The sequence below is a fragment of the Rattus norvegicus genome, chromosome 4, assembly GCF_021556685.1.
Source record: "Rattus norvegicus strain SHRSP/BbbUtx chromosome 4, alternate assembly SHRSP_T2T, whole genome shotgun sequence".
NCBI classification, from domain to species: Eukaryota; Metazoa; Chordata; class Mammalia; order Rodentia; family Muridae; genus Rattus; species Rattus norvegicus.
Window position 1 is genome coordinate 152,570,225 of NC_141537.1, and position 5,647 is coordinate 152,575,871.

A 5,647-nucleotide genomic window follows, 5' to 3' on the forward strand; every position below is an offset into this window, starting at 1 on the left:
CTTCACCACGTGGCTTATCTCCCCCCTCCCCAAAAACTGTTGTTTTGAGACAGGCTTTCCCTAACTATCCTTATAGGCCCTTGACCTTATTCCAGAGTCCACCAGGCCTTGCAGTACAACTCTCCTGCCTCTGCCTCCTGAGAAGCTAGAACTGCAGGTTTACGTCTCCAGATCTGGCTCAAACTGGGGCTTCTGAGTCACATGACAGGCTGTTCCAGGGTCTCAGGCTTAAGCTTCAGCATGGCATGAATTCTGTGCCCACTGTCTGACCTCACACACATTTGTCTTCGTCGCTCACTTGGTTAAAACCACAGGTTCCTCCTGAGTTGCCTCACCCTCAGGCTGCTCAGACAGGACAGGCCACTGCTCCCCAACTGGGCCTGCAGGAAACAAGAGATTCATTCCACATGAAGGAAACCTTTGGGGCATTTAGACAACAGTAAGCCAGGATTCACTACTTAGTAATTGTGGCTCTGGCCATGACACAGGGCTTCTGTGAAATGTGGTTTCCTTAATTCTCACATGTGAGCAATGACATTTCCCTTCTAGCATCACGTAAACTTAAGGACAATGGATGGAAGAATTCCTAGAACGGAGCCTGGCACACACATGGGAACTAATAACAGATCCTTGCTATTGACCTTTATTTCCTGGGTTTACTTAGGTGTAATTGAGAGAAATTGCACATGGTAAAGGTGCTGTTTTTTTGTGTGTAAACATCATATCACAATCACCACAGTCGAGCTAATGAACACATCCATCATCAGCTTAGAGGTTAACTTTTAAACGGCTGATGCGGGCTGGGGAGATGGCTCAGCTGGAGCGCATGCTTCTGTGTAAGCTTGGACACCTGCGTTCAGTGCCCAGAGGTCCATGCCGGAAGGGGAGAACTGGCTTTGAGAGTTGTCCTCTGAGTTCCACACATGCATCATGGCATGTGCCTGCTTCTCCCTCACACACACACCAGGGCCATTTGCATGATTCCGTTTCAGAGCAATGGCAAATGGAAAGTGACAACTGGACTGAGGTCTGTGGTCCTGTGGAACAGGGCAGGAAGGCTCTGTGTTCGATTGAGTGGATTCTATTGTATGTGTAGTGGCTGACCCTAGTGAATTATTAAGCGAAAGAGAAACACTCTAGGAGAGCTCATTACTAAAAACCATAAAAGAATTAGAGGCTGAGTGTGTTACCACATCACCTTCCTTGTGTATGCCTGTTGCTGTGTCTGAATGGCATCTTTTTATAAAGATGTCAGTCAGTCCGACTGTGTGAGGGCCCCGCTCCAGGAGCTCATCCGAACATACTAACCTCTGCTTGTAAAAAAAAAAAAAAACCAAAACTCTAATTTTGAGGTTAGACCCAATCCTTAACAGAGCCCTTCCCCTTCATGTGTAAATCCTTCCTGAATGTCTCAGGATCTAGGTCCAGGGAAAGGAGAAAAATCTGGCATCCAGGAACAACTTTTCCTATGATTCATGGCTACCCTCTCCACAGTGTGAATTTCTTGAGCCTTTGCTGTAGGTAAAGGTGTAAGAGGGGAATCCAGCCCCTGAGGTCTCATGCTTTGGCTTCTCCACCTCGATTCCTTTTCGGTTAGGGAGAACACAAGATATGGGTCAGCCACTAGTCAAGAGGCCTGGACTCGATGTTCCCAATGATGGACTTTGCTCCATGCATAGCCCACTCAACTGCTGTAAGATAACAGTTTTCGTGACCAGAGCCAGAATGGGTCACACTGCCCTGAATATTCCCAGGCATTAAGATCGTAGATGAGGGGCTTTAGTGATGGAACCTACATGCACCTTTGGTAGCTCTAGCTTCTGCACTGCCTTCTGAGAAGATACCCAACTTGACTCTTCAAAGAAAGAGAATATGAGGCTATTTGGTACCTGTGCTCCACCAGATCCAATATTCTGAATAAGGGGACAGAGAGCACTTAAAGCCACGCAGCACACGGTCTAGGATCCAGTATCATTCATTTGCTGTCAGGGCCCCTAAAGGAAGTAGGTCATAACTCTTGAAAGTAGGTAAAGGTCATGAGGTAGGTAGAGGACCATTCCCAATGGACAACTGTGCCAAGGACAAAATATTGTGTTTTTCACCTGGTTCGACTGGAAGAAGGCACCTGTCCCTAACTGAGAAAAACACATCCCCCATATGCCTGTTGTCTTTGTGCTGTGTAGTGCAGATTAGTTCTGAGGACACCTGCTTGGCCATGGAGTAGGGCCTGAAGAGGCTGTGTGTGATTATGGATCACCTCACTGCCTCACGCTTGCTGGTGTACCTTCCTTTTCTCTAACCATATTTCTTCACATTGGCTTGTCCTACATGGCTACTCCATGAGCACCCCTTCACTAGTGGATGGGTGATCTGTTTCCTGACATGAAGTCATTCACTCAGGTACCACATAGAAACTGCATGAAGAGAGCTGTCCTGTAGGATGATGCCACCCAGAACTGAGAGCTCATGGGCAAGTCCTCATTCACATTAACATACTAGGCAAAGCACATCCCCTTCCTAGGCCTTACTCTGGCCTTCTCACGGTACCCCAACACCCCTATGCTACCATGTCTGTGTCTACCAGATGCTGGCTGTCGAAAGCTACCATTTTAAGGAATGTTTTCATGCTTGTGCACCTGTTTTGTGCTGGCATGTTATGAGTGAGTGGTTTCCAGGAACAGACCTCAGGTAGGAGGGAGCTCCCTCTGTCCTTGATGTCAATCCTATTCCCATTCCCTCTCATTGCCTGGAAACTGGGTACAAAGCTACTTGGAGAGAGATAAGGACTTCTGGCCTAATACTAAAGCCAGAGAGACATCTGTTCTCTTCTTTCAGCTGTGCTAAGTCATTCCTCCATGTTTCCTGGCCTCTGGCATTCTCCTTAGAAAGAAACAAGATGTACAAAAAGATTGCTTCACTGTTTGGCTCAACCAGATCCAGATGATCCATTGGACGCTCATCAGGGTCACTATTCACAGTTGCTTGCACCTGTAACACCCACCAGGGATGTTCACAGATGCTGTGGGCCAGGAAGAAAGGAAGGCATTCATGGGAGGTGGGGAGTGCTTCATAAGGAAGGAAGGCATCAGCCACTGAAACCTTCTCATACATCCACCCATCACACAGGGAGACCTCAAGGCTACTCTGGAGGAAGTGGAGGCCCAGGTCATGCTGTTCACTGGTATTAATGGTAAGGCCATATTCTAGGTCAGGGCAAGTCTGAATTCCCATCATCCCTCAGCAAGACAGAGTCTGCATTTCCTATCATCCCTCAGCAACACAGCAGGGGCTGTGAGAGTCATTAACAAGCATTTCTGCCTAAGATACCTGGATCAGTGACTTTTGAAGTCAGGGATTAGCCGTCCCCAGACTTCCAAACTGTACTGCTAGTTGGTTGGTTGGTTGATTTTTTGTTTGTGTGAGTATTTGTCTTGAAATGAGATGTCATTCTATAGCCTATGTTGGCCTGGATCTCATTATGTAATCCAAGCTTATCTCAGACTCAATACTTGTGCCTTGGCCTCCCAAGTTCCAATTACAATCACCGGCCTCTATTCCTAGCCATAGAGTGTCCTTTTTGTGATGTGGAAATCAACTTAGCATTTTGCCTTTCCTGAAGAACCAGCATTGGGTTTGTGTTCTTGTTTTTTACAAATCTCTGGATGTTTCTATAATAGTTTTCCTATCATTTTTTTCTCCAATGAAAATTCTAGATAATTTATGTATTTTAAAAAAAGGTTATGGTAATGGGTATACAAAATCCTTTCCAACCTGACCATTTTCTGTTGCTGACATAATACCACAGACTGGGGAATTTCAAAGAAGAGCTATGCTTTAGGCTCTTGGCTCCAGTCCAAGCTTAAAAGGCTGCAATTGGCAACGGTATTATAGCTGACACACTCTCAAAATAACTGGCCAACCTCATAATCCACAAATCCATCAAACACATGAACAGGCTAGTTACCTCCAGAAGGAACTGTCTCCATAGATTTTGTAATGAAGATCAAGCATCAATTAAAATCTTTGGAAAGAAGCAATCATATTTAAGCCATAGACTGGCTTCCTATCTTTCTATGCTTGGCACTGTCTAGAGGCAGCAAAAGCCCCCAGTGCAACCTGAGCTGGATTTCCTCAGATGCCCAGCTCCTGGCTACCCTGAGCCTGGGTCCTAGCAGGAATGGGGAACATCTTTCTCTAATGCCTTTCTGAGAAGACACAAATATGTTTGAAAAGAAATTCTGGATGGTTGCTAAGAGGCAGAAAGCATTTTCTTTGGAGCATGTTCTAGAATCTCTGAGATAGGATAAGGACATTTCTTTGAGTGAAATCTCCTCCATAGGAGAACATGGTCAAGACTTTCTGACTGACCTCACAATACTCTACAGGGGCAACTGGAACAGTGGTGGCATCCTGCCACTGTCCCAAGAACCATGGCAAGCATCATGTGGGCCTGTAGAAGGCTGTCAGAATCTCGGGGACAAGGGAGACCATATAGATTAGTTCTGGGACTTCACAGTTTTCTGTCATACCTGCCTCTCCTGTTTTGGAAAACCCAGTTCTAGAACCTTCCTAATTTTGGCATTGGAACCTGCATGTATTCATAGCCTTCTGCTTGCTCAGAGCTTGGCATTTTCATTAAAAAATGTCAAGAGTTAAGAAGAGCATGTTAAGAGAAGAAGCAGCAGCCTCCCTTACATCATGAGGTGCAATCTGCTGTCTCCTCCAGTCTTTGTTTTCTGCATATCTGGAAAGTCTAATGATTCCGTACCCTAGAAAAGGTAACAGAGAGGTATGTTTTTGTTTTTCTTTCTTTTTTTTCGGAGCTGGGGACCGAACCCAGGGCTTTGCGCTTGCTAGGCAAGCGCTCTACCACTGAGCTAAATCTCCAACCCCGAGAGGTGTGTTAATACTGAGAATTAAGAGGTTCAGAGGAACTAAGTCTGTCATTTGTGGTCTCCTCAATGACCGATTGGGCCAGCTGCCTCTGCACACCCTTCTTCTTCAACCCTGCTTTCTGCTGTCTTCCTATTCACATGCACACTGCAAGGACACTTGCATCCGGTCATCTCTGTGCTGGATACTGCGCTAAGCACATCAGAAAAATTTAACTTACATGTGGAATTAAAAACAGTTGATTATGTAAGAGCATAGAGGAGAAAGATAGCAACTAGGGGCCCTCAAACAGAGATTAGTCAAGGATTAAAAAAATGTAAAGCCGGACAGAGTAAATATGTTTAAAATATCTATTGTCACCCTCGCCATGGACAAAGAGACACCTTGGTGGTGGTCTTGTTCTTACATCAGTCAGGGGCAAAGCAGATGGCAGTCCTTTGTTCATTCTAGCTCGGTGCCCTGTTTAGTGGGCAAAGCTATCTTATGCCTAGAACTCATAAAAATCAAATCAAACCAGGCAGTGTAGCTCAGGAGGGAGACAGACAGAGACCTGCATTCTGATATGCCAGGTCCCATGGCTGAGCCAGGCCATGGGCACTTGAGCCCCACCCACTACCACGAAGCACAGCACAGGAAGATGGAGAACTTCAGAGCACTATGCTACCCACAGACATGATCTTGGCACAGGCAGGTCATAGACACTCACTTGCTGGTACGCCATGCAGCATGGATGGAGGATCTCACCCAGGGACCC

The 5,647-nt window shown here is 46.1% G+C and overlaps 1 non-coding gene across 1 annotated transcript; it reads left to right on the forward strand.

Annotated features, from left to right (window-relative positions):
- The first annotated feature begins 5,250 nt into the window (after positions 1 to 5,250).
- On the forward strand, positions 5,251 to 5,393 carry LOC120102649 (small nucleolar RNA SNORA48). The gene has a single exon (XR_015687349.1). It is a non-coding gene; the product is annotated as a small nucleolar RNA SNORA48 (small nucleolar RNA).
- The last annotated feature ends 254 nt before the right edge of the window (positions 5,394 to 5,647 follow it).